This window comes from Oxyura jamaicensis, chromosome 11, assembly GCF_011077185.1.
Source record: "Oxyura jamaicensis isolate SHBP4307 breed ruddy duck chromosome 11, BPBGC_Ojam_1.0, whole genome shotgun sequence".
Classification (NCBI taxonomy): Eukaryota; Metazoa; Chordata; class Aves; order Anseriformes; family Anatidae; genus Oxyura; species Oxyura jamaicensis.
Genome location: NC_048903.1, coordinates 20,831,625 through 20,855,402, shown reverse-complemented (window position 1 = coordinate 20,855,402; position 23,778 = coordinate 20,831,625). Strand labels below are relative to the sequence as shown.

At 49.9% G+C, this 23,778-nt stretch overlaps 1 protein-coding gene across 5 annotated transcripts in view; it reads right to left on the bottom strand.

Moving 5' to 3' along the window:
- ZFHX3 (zinc finger homeobox 3) overlaps positions 1-23,778 on the bottom strand; it is a 475,206-nt gene that overhangs the window by 47,293 nt on the left and 404,135 nt on the right. The gene's annotated exons all lie outside the window — the stretch shown is intronic.

The window sequence follows — 23,778 nt, the reverse complement described above, 5'->3', positions numbered from 1 at the left end:
CTGGAGACCCTGACAGGTCCAGCTGCAGCAGTCGAAGCACGTGCTGCAGCTGGAACCTGCTGCTGCCCACGGGCAGGGCTCGCCTGACCACCTGGGTCAGGAACAAAACAGGTTACTTGCTGCTAAAGCAGATGTGCTGCAGAGACGAGAGGTGGTGGCAAGCTCTTAAATGGCTGCCGTTTAAGCGGGCTTCAAAGCGAACTGTCCAGGACTGTCCCCTGAGACCCATGAGAAGGACGGAGCAGACGTACCCAGCAGGTGTGGAGAGAGCCGACATTACAGCCAGCCAGCTGAGGGATCACCACCACACGCCACCTCTGCAGGTTAGCCAGACATAAAAATTCAGCCCAATATGAAGTTGCAATACCAGAGTTTCTTGGTGTGAATGGCTGCAGTCCCACCCCTCTGCTGAAGGAGAGAAGCCATGGCAGGAACACAGCCCCTCAGAGGCAGACCTTCGCCTCCAGCCCTGCCATGCTGTCTGCAGCCATCCCCTCCTTCCTTTTCCCGTCCTCTGTCTCTCTGTGCCAGTTCCCATCCTGATACCCATTCAGCTTTCTGCCCAGCCAGACTTCATGCAAGCAGAACACCAGTGCCAGCCTGCTGCAGAGGACAGGGCTCAGCACAGAGACGGAACTGAGAAGCTCCGAGTACTGCTTGTGATGCAGCCCAAACCACATCACAGCAAGATTCTCCTCAAGATTCAGTTCTGCTCTTGGTAAAATGCTGTAAGATGACCCCGGCACCTGCACTTTGTAATTTATAGACGGAACATGCAAGCAAAGTCCTGGTACATCTGTCAGTGCTGGCCATGCAGGCCCCCCACAAGAAGCCTAGAGCAGACAGCTGCACTTGTGATCCATATGGTAAACCATTATATTCTTCTCCCCTACACGTACAAGTTACACTCAACGGAATCCTGGAATATTTCTGGTGACTCCTGACCTTGCTGTCACGCTGACAGTTTCCCATGAAGCAGGACCAAACTATCTGGATCAGTGCAAAAAGGGAAGAAGATAATGGAGACGAGCTCTCCTATGCACACCAAGAACCTTCTGACGCACACAGGCAGCCAACACCCAGAAAATGCACAGCTTCACAGCCCTGGAGTCATGTATGAGGACACACTCGAGGAATGCCATGTCACCCAACAAGGCAGAGATGACCACGTCCAAAGACCGAGCTGCCCCTTCCCTAGGTTTGGGCTAGTGGCACGAACAGAATGTCAGTAATTGCTTTTCCACTTTTACTAATAAGCTTTCAGCAGCAGCAGATTTCAGCTTCCTGGAGCCAACAGGCCCTTTTTCTCCACCTCTCTTGGCTTCAAGTAATTGAAAGCGACTGCAATCTCAGCCCTGGCTCTCCAGTATTCAGCTGTACCAGGGAGGTCACAGTGTCAAGTGAAGCCTTTCCATTCACCTCCGTACCACCAGCACTGCATTAACGGCAGCAGCCTGCTCCACAGCCCAGAGGAATGTGCAAAATTACAGGGGCTGCTAACAGCCACGGAAATCCTACCACAGCTTATCTGCAGCGGGGAGGGAGGGCTACCGGCTATGGCTCTGCAAAAGGGCCAGCACGCTGCATCTGTGAAGCCCAGGTGACTCCATGACTTTTAAAATTAAAACAGGAGTGCTTTTACTTTTTTTTTTGGTAAAGAAACTACATATTCATACTTAGTATTTTTGCAGCAAGCAAAACGCTTTCCCCTGTGCCCATGTCCTCTATCACACAACTGGGAAATATCATCCACTCACCATCAAATCTAAGAGAGATGGGTGTTACGTGGCTGCTCTAACCTGTGAGTGAAACACGGGGGACTACAAGGGAAGAGCGTGGAAAAGCTCCCAAGGAGACCCCGAAGGTGCTCCCAGGGGCCTGGCCTGGGGGCTAGCCGTGAAGCAGAGCAGTGCCTGTTGTGGCCAGCCAGGAGGAAGCAGCACTTCGGCCACCTGGGACACTCCTCAGCCCCTGCACCCTGAGCTTGGCTCTCCACAAGAACTAACGAGGGAGCACCAGGTGCTCCAGGGATTCGAAATGTTCCTGAAACCTGGACAAAGGCGCACGTACAGGTGGTGGCTCCAGCAGAGGCCTGTGATAAGAATTTATTTCTTTCAATTATGAGCTCTTGTCCCCAGTCTCAGTTCATCAGCAAGGCGCAGCCGAGTCAATGAAGGCTCTGTAATGCAGTAATCAGATGCACAGCGACTTCCTGGAACCGCCGGCTGCGCGCAAGCAGCCAGCGCTGCTCTCGAAACAAGCAGCAACTTTCGGAAGCGGGTTCCCAGCCCCACCACCCTTTTGCTCCCAGTCCACAACTCCTGTTTGTATGGCCGATGCAGATGCAGTTTCACTGCGAGGGCTGAGGCGTCGCCGCCACTGCACGTGACGGGCACACTTGGTCAGGAGTGGCTGGACGAAGCAGTGCTCATCCACACGCTTCGTTTCTGCTGCCCACACACATCCCTCTTTAAAGGAAGGCTTCCAAGGGCACCCACGTATTATAAAATTATTGTCTGTTATTATTACACGTATTATAAAATACACATGTATTTTCAGATAAAATCTTTGGTTTTTATTTAACGGAGTTTGATCTGAAAGATTTGCTTCCTTCAGCCCAACACCATCCTCAAATACTTGTGAATGTCTCAAGTAGACAGAGAAGGAATCGAACTATTGCCATCAAAAAGCAAACACTGGACAAAAAAGTCAGAAATAGTATCACTGTTGAGATCTCTCCTGTCCCCAGAACAAAACCAAGTCCTGCTTTTGGAAGCCTTTACTTAAGATAGGCGTGACAGGCTGTGCATCACAGGAGGGAACGGATGAAGTTGGACATGGGCCGTGAAGCCCCCCAGGTCTGCACATCGTGCAGGCACGGCAGCCTCGCTATACCTGTGTGATGCTGCTGCCGCCAGGCTTTGCTTGGTTGGTTTAAAATAAACAAACAAAAGCTTTTCCCTTAATTCCTCTTCCGCAGTGAACCACAGGAAAAGGGTGTCAGTTCAAACAGCACCGTGACTTCGGTACAGCACAAGCTCCCCTCTCCCCGGCATCACTGCCACCGCCGCCGCCTGCACGAAGCAGTTGCCGAACTTCCCAAAGCATTAACCTCTCCCAGAGAGCAGCGCGGGGAATGCTCTCCCACTGCAGGCTGCTCAAGAGCTCTATTGATCCAACACACACTTGGTGCCTTCAAAGTTGTTTATGATCAATATGCAAATTGCCCATGGCATTGATCTGGTATTAATTTTCAATTAGGGAATCCACAAGGGGTCTCCCAGGGTCAATATCTAACAATGCAAGGTAACTCCGCAGTGGAACAGTGGGACTGATGCTGCCAAGTGCCAGGGCTGCTCCGGCACCGCCTGCCCCAGATCTGTCCGGGTGCCCCCCGCATGTCGCTACCTCCCAGATGGGGACAAACGCCCGAGAGGCCTCCCAATGCCCCTGCTCTGACCCACACTGGGGAACAGCCACGGCTCAGACTCGCAGAGGCACTCGCAGGCATTTTGCAACCTTGCACACAGATCAGCACCTCGCCATCTCCGAGCTACCAGAGGCAGCGCTGCAGGCAGAGGGCTGCCCTCAAAACCCCAGGCTGAGGGAGTTCTGTTTGATAACAATTCACACCCCTTTACTGACAGGACAGCACAGCCCCGCATCCTCTGCTTTTTCCCCAGTGTGCCACTGTCCCTCACGGTGGAGGAAGGGGAAGACCTGAGAGCACGCAGCGGGCTCCTGGAGGCCCTGCTCACAAACTGCTCCTCTACAGGGATCCTGCCTTAAACCAGGTCACTTCCACACTTGTGACATGAGTAGCAATGCAAATAAACAGCTGGTGGTTATCAACTTAAGGCAACCCCACTGCAAGCATTTTTAGACAACAGCCTTCGATACACTCATTGTGTTTTCTGCACTAATGCAATTATTAATGTGGATGGTGCAGAGAAAGCATAACACAATAGTGCTTAGAACAGCTCCTGCAAGCTAGACAGAAGAGTTCAGGGTCTAGGCAGAGCACGCAAGCAGCTTTCCAATGAAGAGAGCAGGTAAACAAACATTATGTTTTGCTGTCTGAACACAAACTAAGTAATCCTGCACATCTCTGGAAAATGTGTTAGTAATGGTAAAGATCCTCATATGCACTACACAAAGGTTAAAAAAAAAAAAGAGAAGGAAAAAAAAAATCATTGAAATTGCCTCATAAATCTTGAGAAATGTGTCCCTTCCCAGAAAAAGGGACCCATCCCATCAGCCATCCTCTCAACTTTCTTCCTCTCAAGACAGCCCAGAGGAAGCCATCTGCTTCTCTACATCCCACAATCGCACCGAAGACGCACTGCCCCGCTTCACACCGGATGGCCGGTCGGCACACACCCACTGCTCTGCCACTCACTGTGCTAACCAGCACATTAGCTACCCAGGCTAATTGGTTTATGGATAACATTAATTACCATGTTGCTCATTAATGGATGAAATCTTTATTGGTTCCATTGATCAGCGGGACTTGTTAGCCGGCCTCCTAACCAATGGCGGATGTAACAAGCTCTCTTATTGGCATATCAATTAATGCAATCAATTTCTGGCCAGCGGCTGCCATTCGCTTCCCTGCTTGTTAGACTCTGGAAGACAGAGTCATGTCAAGTAAGCATTTATTTAAAGGGTTTCTAATTCTTCTTGAGCTGACTTCCCAGCAGGCTTTCTGCCACACATGGGTTTTCTGCCTCCAGAGACCTTCCCCTTTCCTCCTGTTGCAGAATCAGATCTATAACAGTCACTGCAAACTGAATCATTTCTGTAAAAATATTTATCAAGTTACACAAGTAGGACAGCTAGAGGTGTCAGATTAAGAAGTTGGACCTGTACAGCTGCCCCAGTTTCACACATCGCGGAGATGGGTAGGAGTATGAACCCACTCCCGAAGGACATGCAAGGGGTTCAAGAGCCATGTCAGAAAGCCTCCCTGCACACAGATTAATTTTAATTACAGGGTCAGTTCATCACAGTTAGCACAGTTTGTCAGAGAACAGTAAGCCTGTAAGATCTCTGCCTTCCAGAGTGAACCTCGATGACTTAGCATCTTTACAGTTTTGTCACAGGGGTCCATAGGTACCAACATCCCAGTCGGTCCTCTCCATCCTTCAAGGCCTATTGGCCAACCAGATTTCAACACCAGATCATGGCTGGAAAGAGCTTGAATACCATTGTACTTTGGTTTAGTTTTCCTCTGCCTGTGGGAGGCCACACTTTGTAGTGATCTTAGCTAATTTCAGCATCTGGCTGCCAAATTTTTAGCTGTCACAACCGGACAGCCAGGGGTCACGTATGCCCCAGCATGTGATGAGATCCTGTAGCCCAGGAGGCTGATGCTGCTCTGAGACATGGGCTTGCTGCCAGGGAAGATAACAGTGTGCTGGAAGATGTGCCACATCGGCCCTCTTGATGCAGGAGGTTTTGTTTTCCTTTGGAGCAGGTGTTTGCACTGTAGCAGTGAGTCTGGTCAACGGTCCTGCAGCTACAGCGCGGGATGCAAACGTCAGCGTGCTGCCCAGCACTGCCAGCCTTTGTCTCCCTCCCCATCTGCTGACCTCCTTGGTTCTGCCCATGCAGCTGCATCAACGAAGGAAACCCAGTGGCTAATGGATCTGCAGGACCTTGCAGGTGAAAAAAAAACATTTTTCCTATAGAATTAGACTTGGTAATTAGACTGTGGAAATCACTGTCACAGGATGCTGCTATGGCCAAGAATCCAGCAATATTCACAAAAGGGATTAGATAATTAAGGTTAATGAGGATATGTAAAGATGTAATTGCTAAATCTAACCGAAGAATTTGGAAAAAATATAAATGTACAAGCTTTAAGGCATTATATGAACCACCTTCTCACTGTGAGGGCTTACATGGGTACTCGCGTGGCAGCAGGCCAGCTGGTAGATGATAGCTGGCAGCTCTTCTCTCTGCCCCCCGTTTTCCAGCACCTCCTGGTCCCTCCCCAGCCAGGTGTGCACTACTCACTGCCCACCTGCTCTGACTGTCCCAAAGCATCTGGGCTTGTGTTGTCACAAGTGACAGCTTGTGACCTGAGGGGACGAGGCCGCGGCAAGGCAGTGAGTGCTCTGCAGCCTTGCCGTGCTCAGGCCCTGCAGGCAGGGTGCAGCGCAGGGAGCGTGGCGTGGGGACGTGAGCTGTTCGCTGCGGCAGGGAGTGCAGGGATGGGGCTGACGAGCAGCAGGAGGAGATGCAGCTGGTCTTTGCCCACACCACACCTCCAGGACCCGAGGTCTGTGGCAGTGTCCCTGAGCCCAGCTCCAAAGGCCGCCTCTTGCCCCTGCTGTGTTTGCAGCCAGTTAATTCAGATGTATAAAACATCACAACAGCGTAACGTTCCAAATTCTTCTACACAGCAGAATGTGGAAGAAGCGCTTCGTGAGACTGGCCTGGGTAGCTGGGAGAAGAAGGGGCCCTAGTGCAGGGCTGAGCCTCTCCTCCAGCTCACGTGAGAAACCATGGAGCAAAACCACGGTGGGATGGCAACACGGCGAGCAGCCCCTCGCTGTCAGGGCTGCAGAGGTGGCGAGGCCCGTCCCTCCCTGCCCGGCGGTTCCCCTTCCTCCCCCCCTCCACTTGCCACCCTGAGCCGAGCCCTCGCTGTCCCTTGGCCCAGCACGACCATCCTAGCCTGGGACACAGGTGGGCCAGAGGCTCTTGCCACCACCAGCAACGGAAGAGGATTTTCAGGACACTTTACGCAGGAAATTGCACATTTAAAAAGATGTATCCCAGAGGGGTGGGATTTGACTCCCGTTTTCTTTCAGAAAAGCCCCAGACCAGAAGCGAGATCCTGGGGCAGGCGTCGCGAGGTGCCGTAGCCCAGACACACACTGCTCGGGTGTGTGTGGTGAGGACCCCCTGCCCCGGGAACCCGCGCCTGGCGGCAGTCGTAAGCACGGAACAGAAAGTCAGTGTTGGATGAAAGAAGATCTCATCTCCTTCGGGCAAACCACTTGTCAACAGCACTGTTTTCCATGGCTGGCGTTTCCTCTTTCTTGGGAATGCCGCACGTTATATGCGACAACAGCACACGAGCATTGAAACAAAAAACAACTGTCGCTATGAAAAGATGAACAAAAACCTAAATCAGCTGCACGTACGCAAGGGACATCCAGGATCCGCTCGCCACGCACGGGGGCGTTCTGCTGTGCCAGCCCCTTCCAGTCCTTCCGCAGCCGTCCTTCCTCCCCCCACGGCGATCCCTGAGCCCTGTCCTCACCCAGGTGGTTGTGTAGGAAGGATCTTCCCCGCCAAACACGATAATAAATCAAACCTTATCAGAGCTAACTATACATCTACGAAGACTCCGATAATTTCCAGCCATGGGAATAACACCACAAAAGTACTTTTTAAACTAATTACTCAGATTCCGAAGTGCTGCCCTAATGAGCCTTCCTTCTGCCCAGAACTTACTAAGAGAAAAAAAACTACCTTCAGCGCAGTAATTACTGCTTTCCCCTTCAAACTTCTAACTGGAGATCAATGCTGCATTTTAAGACTCATTGATTTACAATTAGCCTGGCTTTCCTGCTAAAGTGTTTTTAAAGCAAGAGTTTACTTTTATTTTATTTTGAAATCTCAAAGATCTGGTTCTTGGATTTTACACCCTCATGAGAGGTGTGCTGGAAACTAAAAGAGGAAGGCACACATCTGAACAGAGAAAGGAAAACAGGATTTTTGTTAGGTTAAGACTAGAAAGAAAGAAGAGAGACACTTAGATATTTAAGGGATAAAGATGAAAAAAGAAAGGCAGAGGGAGAGAACCAAAGCTACAAGAAAAGAAGGAAAGTAGAAAAAAGGAAATGCAAACGCAAAGAGAAGGAAAAATGAATTGCAGGCTAGGACAGCAAAGCCACTGTCAAGCGGATCAGAAAGCACTTACTGCCTCTGCTGTTTATTAGCATCCTTGGGAAAAAAAAAAAAAAAAGCAGCAGCTTTGTGCATCTCTGCAAAACAAAGCGCTAGTTAAAAATAGTGTGTACAGCAGGGACAGTGTGCTAACATGAGGGTCCTGGCAGCTCTTGCATTTGTACAATCTGTCCCACGAGGAGAGCAGAAGTAAGTGAAGCAATTAAGAATTCCATGCTGATTGCTTCAAACATGTTTCTGTATGCCATAAAGATAATAGCATCACGGATACATCCGCCTCCTCTCTCCCTGCCTCTTCCCATCCCAGTAACTTCTAATTCACATCCCCTTGCTTGTAATCCTGGCTCTTGAGGAGATGCCTCGAGGGTGCTCAGCCACCAGAATGGGCCTGCAGAGGCAGGGGAGCCTCCATCCTTGGGAGATGTTTAAAACCTGGGTGGACACAGCCCTGGCCACGGTGCTAGCTCTGAGCAGAGGAGCTGGACCTGGCCGACCTGCACACTCCCACGGAGCGGTGATTCCCCAGCTCTGCTCCTGAGCCTCACGGGAGAACTTGGCGTGCAATTGGTTTTGAGTCATTTCAATAGGAAATGAGCTATGCTGGACAATCCACCTCGGTGCTCCTCATCCCTCCTTCACCTCCTAGTTCTTGCTCCAAAATAAATATTTGGAAGGCCTTCTAGGATTAGCATAAGCAGCACCATGACAGGAACCAAACTGAGAAGCAGAAAAGCAAAGAAAATTGCCTACAAGGGTTTACAATTTTGGAGCTGCCATAGCCGTCTAGCCTGCCATTTCATTTGCTCCTCTCATAAATTTTGTTCTTTACTACTGTTGGGTCCCAGGAGTCAGTGGCAGATGATGATCCTAGAGTGATGAAAGCAAAAAAAAAAGAAAACAGAAAAGCCAGTAACATCTCTCCTTTTTTGTATTTTATTTTACAGAAAGCTGCTTAGCCCCATTTCAAAGACTAATATGAAAAAAGTGCAATTAAATCCTCGAAAAACTGACAGATCAGCAAAACAAAACCACCCGGAGGAGAGCACGATTGAGCCTCATTAAGAAAGAGTTCAGTCTGTTTTTAAAACCTTTCTTAACACTTAGCTGGGTACCTCTCAGCAGCAACCGCTCCCAATGCGCCTGGCATAATTAGTGTCAGAACGGAAAGGAAAAAAATCAACCTAGGAAACAGAAATTAAAACACCAGATTTAAGTGAGAGAAAAAGGTTCAGCTGCAGCGAAACCATCTAAATTCTAACAATAACCCCTCCTTTCCGTCTGCGGCAAAGAGCTACAGTTCCACTATGTGCATAGACAAATACACGCCAATTAAAGAGAAAAGTGGCTAGGGCAAATTCGTGCTGTAAAATTTCTATCGCTAACCACTCCCAGTCCCCAAACAATATCTGCATGGCAGTCACATCCACCCACGAGGTCAGGTTAATGACAGATGGACAGTAAATTACACTGACCTCGACAGCAATTATAACTATCACAGTTGACAATAAGGAAATTGAGATACAGGGACAAATTCTGTGCACTTTCAGTGGCCGGATCCTTTTGCAGGCGGTGCATGCAGACACTCACATACGTACCCTACATGTTAAATCGCCAGCCTATAACAAGAAGCCGTACAGCCGAGATCTATTATTTTGCAGTGGGGGTGGGGAAGAAACGCATGGGAGATAGAAAAGATGGCAGAGAGATGAAGCCATTTTATTAAATCAGGCAAATTCTAATTTATTCTGGGGAGATGGAGGAGAGAAAATGGATTCACTCTCAGCATGCTCCCTCTGTACCGTCTGATCCAATCCCCTCCGCCTCGCCAGAGGGGGAGGGGGCGGCAGACTTCTGCGATTCTCCCACAATCTGAGAAAAAGATTAAAAAATAAGGTGATTTTCCTCTCAGGATTTTCAGCAGCCATGGGGAAAAAGCTTTTCCTGGGAACGTGAGGCACCGAGCCCTGCTGCCAGCCATGCCGGGGGGTGTGCAGGGGCTCAGGGGCTTGCTTCTGGGGGCGTCAGATCAGCAGCACGAGGTCTGAGGCATGCCACAGCTCCTCCACGGCGCGAGCAAGAACACGTAGGCACAAGCACCGTAAGGGAAGCCTGGGTGGGAGATGCCCTGTGGCCCTCCTGCTCTCTCCACCACACTTGGTGTATACCAAAGCACGCACCTCAACACCTCTGGGGTACCACCCTTGTTTCTCACCGCTGGGTACGAGGCACTGGAGTACCAGTGCCAGGCGGGCAGTGCTGCAGAGGTCCCCGCGACCCAGCTGTGCCAGACCCGCACGTAGCACAGAGCACGGCTGCGCCGCTGGGCCAGCAGGCGCCGTGTGCTCCCCGCTGCAGCGCCAGCACCGCGCTGCCACAGCTCGCAGCAGAAACCGTGCTCTGACACAACCGCGAACGCGGAGCTGAATCCCTCTGCCGCTCCAGCTGGCGCCTCGGCAGCAGAGCAGCCACTAGTGCGGCTGGGCAGCATCGGCTGGAAGCCACGGGCTCCTGCACCACTCGTGGCTGAGCGACTGAGGTTATCTGAAATGACACAGAAAACCTGGAGGCCATCACGAAGCTCACATGCTGGGGAGATTGTCGTGACAGCCAGGTGTGAACAGCTCACACAGAGATGTTCCCAAGCGGAGGAGCTATGTGAGCTCCATGTTTTATGGAGGGGGGTGACATGCACAGCTGCCCAACGAGCAGAACGAGCCAAACAGCCCCCTCCCCTGAGACCAACAACGTTTGTCCAAGCTCAGAACAGAACAGGCACTGCACGAGCACAGGGACCCCATGTCCAAGTGTCAAAGACAGCCCCAACATCGCAACTGCAGAAGCAGCAGGAGGAGATGCCCAAGGTCCTCACCCCCATTCTCTAGCCAGGCCAGGCAAACCTCCACGCTTTGCTCACTCACAAACGAGCCGGGGCTGTGCAGGTCACAATCCATCGCTGCTGCCAGAAGCAGGCTGCACCAGTGGAGGAGGCAGCCTGCGCCTGGCGCCGAGGGACCTCGCCCTCTTCCCTGCTCCGCCGCGTGCCCTCTGCCCGGCTGCAGCAGCCCCCCAGAGCTCCACACTGACCTCAGTGGCGAGGCCGACTCCTTGCCCCTGCTGCTGGCGTGCCCGGGTCGCGGCCACCCAGCCCTTCCCAACAAAGCAGCCCCAGCCCCTCTCCCACCCGCCCGCAGGAGCCTGTGCTGGGCAGTGTGAAAGGAGAGGCAGCGGGGCAGAACTAATCCCTGCGCCGGGAGCGAGTTCCCCACCCTGCGCTGCTGGAGAGGCCCCGAGCCCGGCTCCCTGCCCCACGAAGGGAAAGCGCTCGCGTGGGGAGCGTGGGGCCGGCCGCGGGGCCGGGGAAACACAGCTTGGCAAAGGAGGGAACGCGCGAGGGAGCAGGGCTGAGCGGCGGTGCTGCGAGCACAGATTCCTAATAGGAGAAATTCCTGTTTTGCATCCAGCTCCAGTGCGGGCAGTGAAGCTGATTTTATGACTTATTTATTTATTTCATCTTTGATGAACAGAAGGTTAATATAAGAACAACTCCTTGGCAAACCTTTAAGGGTAATTCAAGCGACACTGATGTGAATCAATGTTCCCTTTGTGAACGCATTACTTGGCAGAAACTGGCTTTTTGTAACCCCCTTAAACCTAGCTGGCAAAACAAAAAGAAAAAAAAAAACGTCCTTCAAACAAAAGGATGAGGTGAAAATAAAGAGAGAGTCGACTGCACTTTATTCTCTTTCATAGAAGCAAATGGATTTGGTGCTTTTTATACATTAATCAATCAATATCACTGACTGTACATCAGCAGCGCAGCCAAGTTATGAATGACCTTTCTGGCAAAGAGGACACTTTTAATGCTCATAAGACTGCTCATAGCTTAGCAACTTTCCGAATTTATGCCTGCATGATTACCCCTTGGAGGCAGGCGCCCGTTAGCGCTGCACTAGATATGACAAGGTTAGTCCTTGCCAATTTGTGCAGAAGAAAGGAAACTGTTGACTGTGTGCGCGCGCTTCTTTTATGCGGTTGGCTGCTGCCTTCTGGAAGGCAAAGGACAGCCTGGGAGATGCCTGGCATCACCTGGTCTGCTGTGTTCCTTCAGACCAGAAGGACCCTCAGCTGCGGTCCAAAGCCAGCTTCAGACCAGCAGGTGAGAGTCTTCTTACGCAAAATACTCGTGAAAGAGAGGACGAGAGCTGAGCCCCGAACCGGCGCTCCTGGAGGCAGGAAGCAGACGCGGGACCTGGAGCACGTTTCTGCTGCTGCTCCGAAGGAGCCCAGCGGCTGCTGAGAGGCACAGGGCGCGTGCCGGGGCTGGAGGACAGAGCTTGCACAACATCCCCCTTCTGTCACTGCCTGTATTGGAGTTGGAGCTGCTGTGTCACTGCCTGTGCGGGTTGGAGCTGCTCTGTGCAGAGCCAGGGAGAGCACGGCTGTACGCTGTCACCGTAACAATGGACTCTGGGCAGCAGCGCCCAATCTCTCAATTCCTTATTACATTATTTAAAAGAAAACAAAAAAGGATCCAGGCCTCAGACTGCCAAGGGGTCACCATGTCCCTGTAGCCTGTGGCCCTGCCCTAACAGGAGCACAGCAGGAACTGGGGTACTGCCACACGTGAGGTTTCTATTCCACACTTCTGACCTGCAGTTTTCAGAGTCGTGCATGTCCCCAGCCAGCTCCGCAAGCTCCCCACCTGGGGTACGCTGCCCCCAGCACCACAGTCCTCCTTGCTACAGCTGAGAGGAAGCACGGGGCTATTGCCAAACCCATGCAAGAAAGGGAGGGGAAGCAGAGAAACGAATCACCTTGCTCATTTCAGAACTACCCTTAGTTTTTAAACAGCATTGTGGCTTTCCACTCAACTTTTAACATTTATTTTTGCTCTTCATACAATACTGCCATCCTTTTCTTTTTTCTTGCTGCAACTTGTACCATTTGGAGCAACCTTCCATTTGACAGGTGCTTAACACACATCTTATTTCATATTAATTACCTTTTGGGGCTAGAAGTTCATTTTCTCCTTTGTCACAGCTCTCAATTGTTCCTTTCCAACAGCACCCAGCTTTGAAGGACTTGAAGCTCTGTCTAATGAGAGATACTACAAACCCACACTGCATCATTCAGACAGCACGTCCCTGACGTTCAGATGGTTCCTGCCCTTTCATTTTTTTTTCCTATTTCAGCCATTTTAGAATGATCTTGGAGATTCTGGTGAAACCTCTCTTTCCCTTCCTTCCCTTTTGTCAGCATCTTGGAATCGGCACCACCCCCGGCCCCGCAGCCCTGGGCCGCGTGGCTTTAGGTAAGAGCCCCCCAAGAAGCAATGCCCAGGGACAGCAGGGGCAGCAGGCGAGCCCTGCACCCACCTCACGGCCACCTCGGGGGTCACGACCGAGCAGAGGTGGCCCAGGGCTCCTGCCACGTGCGGGGGCACAGCCGACAAGAGCAGCCTGACCCCAGCCCTGCCGCCAGCCACGGTGCAGCACCGGCCCCGCTCTGCTGGGTCTGAGGCCGCAGGGGGACGCTGCCTGCAGGGGCACTTCCCTGGCGGGTCTGAACAAATGCCCCCAGGGCTCGATTCCCGTGAGCTCACACCTGCCTTCCGCTTGTTTTAGGGCGTCTTCTGCATCTTTCTGTCCATTAACTAGCTCTCATCTCTCTGTGCTCGCCGTCTTCCCCACATCACTGCCTGCTCACAGCACTGCTTCAAGTCCTGGGAAGAGGGAGCATCTGGGGAAAGGGTGCTGGGGGCACGATTGGTCTCCCACCCTGAGTCTCGCCAGTCCCACAGCGGCCAGGGATGAGCCGGCAAAGGACTCCAGTGCCCAGGCTCTGGGGAGTGATGCGCAGCAGGGAAAGGTCTGCTTGCTTCCAACTACCCACGTCGACTTCCTTGTGCTCGGCATCCAGGCTGCGACCTCTAACCCCCTTCAAGGCTGGAACAAAATAAACCCCGAACAATCCTCCACACCACACACACAAAAGGGAAGGAAAAAAAGAAAGGGAGAAAAGTGAGTAGGTGATGTGGAAAGGAGAGGTGGCTGCACAAGTGAAGTGGAACGGACAGGCACTGTGCGCTGCCAGATTGCCTGCCTGCCTGCAAAGGCCAAAATTAATGCCATTGTTTTGCCACAAAGGAGGCAGCAAAGTAGCAGCGGAGGCCAGAGAACAATCCTAAACACCAAGCCCTAATTCACCCTTCGTAACAATAAAAAGGAGGATGGAAAAGGCCAGAATGCTTCAGCGTAATTGGTAACCAAATGAGAGAGTAGTTCCCAGAAAAGGAGCAGAAGCTTCTACTCTGCATGAATGCCAGCAAATCAGAAAAGCAAAGAAAAATGCTCTTAAGTCACGCTCAGTCCATCCCCACTTTCTGTCCAGGGCCACTCTGTTATCTGAGCTTGGCAGTGAGCAATAGCAGGGGCAGACCGGGGGCCCCGCCGAACCATTTCAGAAGAAAGAGGAGATTTAAGGGCTCGGGGTCCCAACACACGACCAGGAGGGCAGGCAGTGGCGATGCATCAGTGCATCGTGCCAGCTGAGGAGAAGGCCAGGCACCCCTGCAGCCACAGCAAACGAAATCGACATCTGACATGCTCTGTGTGAAAGAAACAACACGTCAGGGCACGTGGAATGGGACGGAAAAATTAAACGCTGTCATTTAATGAAGTGGCCTCAGATGAATGAGAAGGATGAAAGAGGGGTATGGAGAGGTATCTACACAGAAGAGAAGATTAGGGCTGCTTGTTCTGCCAAGAAAATAAGGCAGCCTTTACAGGGGCATCCAAGGAAGGCTGGTTAAAAGGAGCTGGACCAATACCGCTCCTCTCATCTTCCATTCTCTGGAGGACTGATAACGAACATGGAAAAAATGCAAATTTGGATCAAATATGGATAATACTTTCTCATACAACTCCCAATTAACCTTAGGAACTCGTGGCCTGAAGAAATCATTGAGGTCAAAACAAAATACATGGCAAGGGCATCAAGGTGTATAAAAATAAAGACCTTAAAAAGCAACCTATTTGGAAGAAACACAAACCTTCTTGCTTAGGGGCAAGAACTAAATGTCAGTAAGGAGGAGACCTTTCTTTGAGATAGGCTATTATTTATGGGCCCCCAAATTTCCTTCTGAAGCAGCTAGAGCTAGACATTGGTGTTGGCAGACAAGTTATTCAGCAATCTCAAGATTTTAGCGGAAAAACAAACAAATAAATGCAGTAGCACCAGTTCAGATGACCTTAATGCCATTCCAAGAGGATCAACAGGCCTTGCAGAAGGAAAAAGAACCAAGCGTATTTGAGAAATATACGCAAACACAAGATGGCCAGCAAGCACAGAGGAGAGAGTCCTCCTGACGTGCGTGTTGAAGTACACCTAACGGCATTGACTATGCTGGAACGGGTGAGGCCAGGGGTTTCTTCTAGCCCTGTGCCAGCTGCTGTAAATCCTCGTTTCACAAATCTTCCCACTGATAAGGTACACAATCTCATTTTGCCTACAGCTCTTAAAGAAAAACAAAATCAATTTCAGAAACCAAGCTCTGTATCTCTCGCAATTAAGCCTATACTCCTAAAAAATGAGCTGCAGGATGAGAATACTTTCCATGTTCATAATGCCTCATCTGAACAAAGATCTCACAGCACTTTTTCATGTAGATCGGACGCTGTCCTCCAGTCCTGCCAGTTAGATAAGGACCACCAGACCTGTTGCTCCTGCAGCAGAACGAAGAATGAGAGAATCGGTACAGGGAAAAGACAGCAGCAGAAGGGAAAGGAATTGATGCTCTGCAGAGAATATTCTTTGGGGGGTGGGGGGAGGTGGAGTATGTTCTCTTCCAGCATTCATCTGGACTCTGTGGATTTGCACTGGCCTTTTTAAATGGTTCTCTTGTTCAGGGAAATGAAGCCTACACCATAATCCCGAATCAGCAACAAGCTTCAAATTCACCTTTCAAGCAGGATGGCACACAAGTGTGGTGATGCTACGGGTCTGAGTGAGCAAGGTCTGGAAAGGCTCCTTCACGCTTGCTTTCTCTCATGGAATTGCTTCAGCTGACCAGTTGTGACAGAAGAGTGCTCTGGCTAGGAGAAGAAATGGTTCGCCTGGGAGTACTCTCCTTGCATATTGGGCACTTGGAAGGGCAAGTTTCTGCCTCTGAAGGTAAGACCATTAGAAGGGACTCTACCTCTCCCTTCCAGCTATCAAAAAGCGCATGGCAAAGTTCAAGGAATTCAGTTTCACAACCACTTTGAAGAGTAAGCAGATATTCTCGTTCCATGGATAAAACCCTAAATGGAGAGGTGACATACTTCCATCACTTTATGCCAGAACCCTGACATCGTTCAGATTTCTGGAGTCTCAGTCCCATCTTTTAACATCTCTGAGAACTGTTAAAACAAATTGGCAACATTTTTATAATCCCAAATGAAAAATGTTTAAAACATCGAGGACAAATACAATGCCAGTGTGCTTTAGTGTCTTTGCTGATCCAAGGCCCAGAGGTTGCTTCTGGACCCTGGACTACATCCTCCAGAGGTTTATGCAGCGACCATTGTGATCTGCATTAAACACCGGGCCAGGAGTTCTCACTGACGGCAAGAAGCCAATGGAACTTGGTCTCTTGGAAAGCCCAAAGGCAGATTGTTCCAACCAATGGTGCAAAAGCACCACAGGAGGAGGAATGAAGGGATCTGGCTCTGCAATTTCCACTTTGATGAAAAGATGGAGCTGGAGACCAGAAATCCAGTGCAAACGTACTGTGTGATGAACAGAAACAATTCCACAGAAGCATCCCGTGCATCCATTCTAACCACATAGTTTCATCTTTCACAGGAAGCGTGGATTTGCTTTCTCCAGCACGCACTGTCATGGCCCAGGGACATCTGTTAGTGCCCCTGTCAGTCTCAGGGAGAGCTCCATGTTTAGACTGGCTCAGATACTCTTTTAAGAGAAACTGACATCCTTTACATAGAAAAGTGCATCATTTTCGGTAAAAAGGACTCAGGAAAAAATACAGAATTACAGCTACACTGGAGGAGACTCCATCCAGCCTACACATATACTTCTTGAGAAACAGAAACCATCCCACATCCTCTTTCCCTGTTCTTCGTGCACTGCAATAAAAACTTAGAAAATAAGCTTGGCATTTCTACCCAGTGTTCTGCCAAAATGAGACGTATGAGCTACCAGTTACTGAGTGCGGCCTTCAGAGGCAGGCCTGGGGCCCCCTCGAGCTGGCAAGCTCCTGCCCACCGCCTCCTGATGCCCTGCTGATGCTTCCTCAAAAAAGGAAACCGCAGGACGTGGCTGGTTCTGAACGGATTTGGCATCAGTATCACAGAGGTTTCAACCCTGTTCCTGACCCTGAACCTCCAAAGAACAGCAGCAGTCTCAGAACCCGGTCATGAGTCTGGACGAGACATCTGGCTTCAAGCACAACTTTAGTTTTTTTTGGCCCATCACAGCAAACAGCCAGAAAGGTTCATTACTGACGACATGTGCAGATGGGCAGGAAACAGCTGAGTGGAAGGGGCTACTGGAAACTCAACCACCTTAAAGTGGTGCTGTTGTGCAAATCCCATCCCAGGGAAACCATCTCAGCCTCTGACACTACTTACGGGTGAGCCTGTACGACTGAGGAGACACGAAACGGCTGAGTACCACGCTCCCAAACCTGCCAGTATTCTTCAGAAGTCATTAGGTGAGGCTCCACGCTGCTGACACCAGAGACCAAAATTAAGTGTGGGTGGAACACTGTAAGCTGCAGCAAACCCTGCAGTACCATCTGGCAGGCTGGGGTCCTGCTCCCATTTCCTACCTCTCCTCCTGGCACGGGCCCAGCACGCTTCTGCGCTGGGGCTGCACAACGGGGAGGCGGCAGGAGGCCAGGAAGGCCAGTCTGGTCGCTGAGCCTCGCAGGACACTCGGACGCCGTAATGGGGCACGGCTGCGCCTCCACACGGGGAGCAGAGCAAAACCCAGGAAGCATGTGCAACGCTGACGGTAGCGCCTGGAGGTTTGCTCTGTCTCGCACGGAGTCAGGCAAGGCAGTTGGTTTGAAACAGTTCTTGTTCTGTGTCAGTAATTATGTCCAGTAATCATGTCCAGTAATCAGCAACTGCCAAGCCCCGCTGCTGGACCTTGCCACACCGCAGCTCCTCAGCGAGGACTCGAACACAAAGCCTGATGGGCAGAGCCTCGTGCAGCCCCTCCTTACTCTAGTACACTGTTTGCTTGTAAGCAAGTTGAACACCCTCATTTCCTTTTAACAGAAAGCCTCTCTCCAACTGAACACGGCTTTTTCTTTCTGCCATTGTCCCCACCTAATCTGTTATTGGGCAAATTAGCAGGACAGAAGGCATCAAGGAGCCAGCGATGTTCTGTGCTGGAGCTCCAGCTTTCCTTTTCTCCTTGCAACTTGAACGTCATGGCAGGGAGCTCAGTTAGACACCCTACCTGACAAAGTGCAAGGATTAAACAGAATCAGCGTGGCTGTGCTGAAGAGACTTTAACCCTGAGCTGAATTTGCTGCTAAGATGAATCCTGTGTTGCTCACACTGACATCTAACCCTCCAACACATCCTGGGACAGGGTTGCACGATCTACAACCCTTCAACCTGCAATGCTTTCATAGGTTTACTGATTCGCTCCAAAAAGGAAGCCCTTCACTCTTGAATTCAACCAGCACCACTGCAACAACCACCTTTAAGTCCTCAGGACAGAAGTTCCCTGTTCTAAAAGTGAAAGGGAGAGAGGGGAAAAAGGAGAAAAAGGGGAGAAGCAGAAGGTGCAGCTGGCACCAGCAGCAGAGCTTTTGGTGACCAGGAGCGAGATGGCAGGTTCAGGGACACAACTGGTCTGTCCCGAAGGAAACAGCTGTTGGCCTGAACTCGGGAGAGAAGCTGCTGACAGCCTGGCTTCAGTCTGGCTCCAGAGTTTGTTTTGATGGGTAGAAAACTGTAGAGCAGAAGAGGGACCAAGATCTTCCCAGCACTTTACTACAGCATCTGGCGATGTTTTTCCCTTTACTTTTCTTAAGTGGAAAGGGCTTTAAGATGCAGCTGAACAAGAAAAACATTCTGGAACAAGTCAGCCGTCAGAGCTTCCTCTCTTTCTGCTTAATGAAAGCCATGAGCTCCCAATGACAAGTGTCTGCTGGAGCTAGATGGGGAGTTTATGAGATTCCTGCCACGTTTCAGTGATATTACAGCATGCCTTTGGTCTGCCTTCCCCAGCCCAGCTATCTAACCACTTCCTTCCCGCCAGGCGCCTCCCATTAGAGAGTTTCATTAAGCGAATGCTTGGGGGTTTGTGTAGATTTCTGTTCCCCCCCCCCCCCCCCCATCATGCATTACCAGGGGCACATGAAAAAGTCATGATAAACTTTAATAAAAACAAAATTAAAATGATTAAACCTTTCATATCCTTTAGAGATTATCTATACACTGCTGGTTGGTCAAAACAGAGCTAGGGCACAACTGCTTTTTACTTTAAACTCAAAACCAACCCAAAAAAATAAATAACAAAGGAAATCTGCCTCTGCCAGATATTAAAGGGGAACAAACTTTATTCCTGTGTTCTCTGACGCCAGACCAGACCTCAGCAGTCCCATGATGTCCCATAAGCACAAAGACAGAAAGATGCCACTGGAACAGCGTTTACAACTGGGGCAGGGGAATGCACAGAAGCAGGGAATGCTTATAAATTATGCTACAGAGTAATGCCAAGACAGAGAAGTCCAATCAGGCTTCCAAAGGGACTTGCTTTTTTAAAACACGTGGCTCTATCCTCACATTGTTAGACCTTCCAAGAGAACTGTCTGCAGCAATCCTGACCTTTGGCTGCCAGTATGTTTTTTGAATTTTGATAACCATTAAAGCGACTCAAAACAAAAGCAGAAAGTTTCCACCTTACTCTGTCCGTAACGGAGAGAGCTTGCTACCTGCCGGCTCTCTGAACGCACTCCAGAGGAGAGACCCAGCACAGAAACATGGTGACTCCCATGAGGAACTTGCTGGAAAAGGTAAAAATTCCTTAAGCCATTCAATCCACAAAAAAAAATTAAAAAATTCCAAGGTTCATCAGAACAACAAAAGGGAAAGCAACAAGCTGTCCTCCCGTTTTAAATGAACACACATGACATTAGATCTTGGAAAACAAGATGATAATCCTGCATGTGGGGGTATTTGGTGGGGTTGGCACAGAGATCAGAAATGCTTCAGTAAAGGAGAATTGCAAATTTAATCAGCTTAACATACATATCGCCAAGAGCTGTTTTCCTCTCTCTTGCTATTTCACGTATGTTATTGCACCGTGGGTGAATGTTTTCTCAAAACAGGACAATAGCTTGTCTTACTCCCTACGTCTGAGGACAAGATGACAGGAACGGATTTCCTCTTCAGACAACAAAGCCATTGCACACCCTCACTGTAGGAAACAGCCCCCAGCCTAGAAAGCTGGGTGCGCGCGACCAGGCACCCAGTGGCCTTTCTGGCTCGCTCTCAAGTACCTGCTGAGACTGGGCTGCTCACTGAGCACTCCTCTGACGCTTTGTACACCAATGATTTGTTTGCATTTACATGCAGCACTTCAGAAACAAAGCCAGAGCAGGCTGCTGCCTTCAGGGGTTTACAGATAACATATTGGGAAAAGACAATATTGGGTTGCAGGGGGAGAGAGAGGGAGGTAAAAAGCCTGAGAGAAGCTAATGAAGCTGGGCAGCATTTGATGTTTGCACACAGGAGCTGAGATTGTCATTTTGGTTGGCAGATTATTAAATGTGTCAATCAAGGACAAGCCTGGAAATGGCAAGGGGAACCACGTGAAACGAGTTCAAACACCAGGAAGGAATCCAGTTTTGAGGAGGAGAGGGAGACTGGTAGGGGCATGAGACAGGATGGCTCCTCCAGTGGTAAGAGGCAAAGGCAGGGGAGCAGACGGCATGCAAAGCTTCATTTTGGAACTCTCGCTCACAGTAGATGGGAAGTTCTATACCAAGTTCCTCAACACGCACCTTGCACGTTGCTTTTCCCTAGCCCACTGCAGGGGCTGTCGTGCTGTCGGGAAGGGCTGCACCATCAGATGTTCTGCCCAGGTAAGCCTGTGCGTCACCAGCAGAGCCAGAGCCGTGGCGTGCTTTTGGCTGTGTGCATACTGCAGTGTTCGTTCTGCACGCTGTTCTCTGGCAGACACTCTACATGTAATCTGCTTTGGGAAGTTTTTAATTGCTGTGCGCAATTAGGTCCGATGGAAAAGAGGAGAGAGGCTTATAAAAACAAACTCATTATTCCTTTCTGAAACCCTCCATTACCTCTATCAGATGGAGGAGAGCAACACGCATGTTTCTCCAGCATTAGTAATGACCACAGCTTGTTTACTTGAGACCAAGTGCAGGACATCACATATTAATAAGCCTGAGTTATTTCAAGCAGGGAGAAATATCATCTGGCATTACCAATTTTCATTTCCAAAGTCTTAAAGTTCCACTGGAAGTATGGAGCTTACAGTCATGGAAAATCCACTCCAGAGGAGCAAGTCACATCCCTGTTGTAACATGTAACATTTATAATTACTCCACGCTCCATGACTGTGAATGAGAAATGCCTCGCATGGTTGCCACTCTTCAAGCTGAGAAAATAAGAGGATGCTTCCCCTCTCCGAAGATTTCCATGGAAGATCTCCTTCCTCTTCCTCTACAATTTGCTTTGCTTCATTTTGCAGATGAGCTGATCACAATTCCTAAGTACAGGGCATGGCCACTAAGGAAAGTGAAGGGAGGAAGTGGAGAGCTTGGATAAGAGAGGGGGAAATTGAAAGAGCAGTGGCTTTGGCCTCGAGGAAGAGGGTAACATTTTGTTCTGAGTCACTAATTTATACAGGCAAACGTGGCTCACATCATGACTCCCTTCTGCTAAATAGAAACTTTTTGTCTAAGAGAAGCCTCTTCATACTGCAAACCGCATCCTGAGTATTTCAATAACAAATCTGCTCCCAGTCACGCGGGAATTTGCTTCCGTTCCCATTTACCACCACCTCTCTCCTGGTGACAATGCCTTCACATCCTTGGTGCAGTAACAGCAACTGCTTTTAGGAAAGAGGAGCATTAGCAAAGTCTTTCACATGTCTCAGAGTAAAAACAGAGCAAGAAACATATGCATCCAGCAGTCTGCAACTACCACAGACAAAACCACGCTGAGCTTGGTAACTACTATTTTAAACCACATGGGATTTTCTCATATGGCAACAGCTTTAGCTATGTTTATTTACATACTTGGTTCATTAGAAACTCACATCCTCATTTTAGTTTGCAGCCCTTTGAAAGGTTCAGTATTGAAATATGAGCAACACGTGAAGGGACAGTGCACCCACCTCTGATCATGGGGCAGAGGAAGGCGAAAAGCAGGAGCAGTGGGGTACCCCCGTCTCCCAGGAGCTCTGGACACAGCTTTACAGTAAAGCTATTCCCCTCGATAATTGTAATCTGCCTTATCAGGGTGGGGAGAATGGCCAGTTCCTTGCTGTTTGCTGCACAGGGAGCACCGTGGACGTTCCTGCAAGACCAGGATGGGCAAGGGATGACACGCAGGCAGCGATCCTCCTGCTGACACCATGCTCCAGCCCCTTTCCTGTCCAAACAAAAGGTCCTTTGAATGCACTTGGCTGAGTCTAGCAACTGCTTCCAGAGAGCCTGCCCTCATTCTTCATATGCAGGGACGCCTAACAATGACTTTGTGTGTTGGAAGAAGATGCTACTCAGGATTTGGCAGAGATTAGTAGAATTGCTGAAACAGTATGTCCGACATAGGGGATGGTTCTCAGCAGTGCAATGAGACTGCAGCATGCCCTTAAATAAGCCCAGGAAAATAACTTTTTTAAAACTACAAATGGTATCTTTGGCTGACTTAGCCCAGTCATAGGGGAACACTCCCATGTCCAAAAGGACAAAGAGGTTCTTCAGAAGCATATGGTGCTAGGAAAAACCAACTACAACCCCACTGAATAGTAGATACACCTTTGCAAAATAGTCTGCAGGATGACTCAGAGTTGAGAGATGGTCAGCTTTTCCCACTACATATTACATGGCTTCTACAAGTTATCCAATTCCTACTGCAAAACTCTGTGATGGCCTCCAGCACAACCGTAAAGATCATGAAATTTGACTTTTTTGGAGCTTACTTGCCATGTTTTATTTATTTTTAAGAATTTTCAACAGTCACATAGATTATGTCCAGATTATGTATTCAAAACACCTTGAAAAGTGAGAAAGGTGCACACTTTTTCCAAGCTGCACTCTGCTCCTTCCTTGGACAACACGGGGTGGTCTGAGCTTCCAATGTCGGTTGGTATCTCAGGGCAGGAACCTCTCCTCCACGTGCACACCTCCTGCCATCCAGAGGAACTGCAGAGCTTGCTTTTAACAGAACTCCTTGGCCGTGCCATATTATTATCTGTATTTAAATCTACTAAAATCTGTTTCTCTTTCAAAGAGGATGATCAAAATGAAATTCCTGGGCAAGAGACTGCACCATCTCTTGACTCAGTTTCACCTAACCCTGCTGGTTCTAGTTACTCCACTAAACCCAAGCACAAGGCACTTCCACCTGAGGGGCCTCAGCTCAGGTCAAGCTCGATGCAAGCAGCAGGACCTTCTCCTGACCTCAGGAGCGAAGCTGGCCCTGTCCCACGCAGCTTCAGGAAGCACCCAACCTGGGTCAGGAATGGACACCTGATGGACACCCGACAGACCGCTGTCCTACACAGTGGGAGGAGTGGGCAAACCCTGCTCTGTTCCTCCCACAGAGGACAGTGATGGGCAAAGAGTGCACATGGGGATGGAAAACAGGG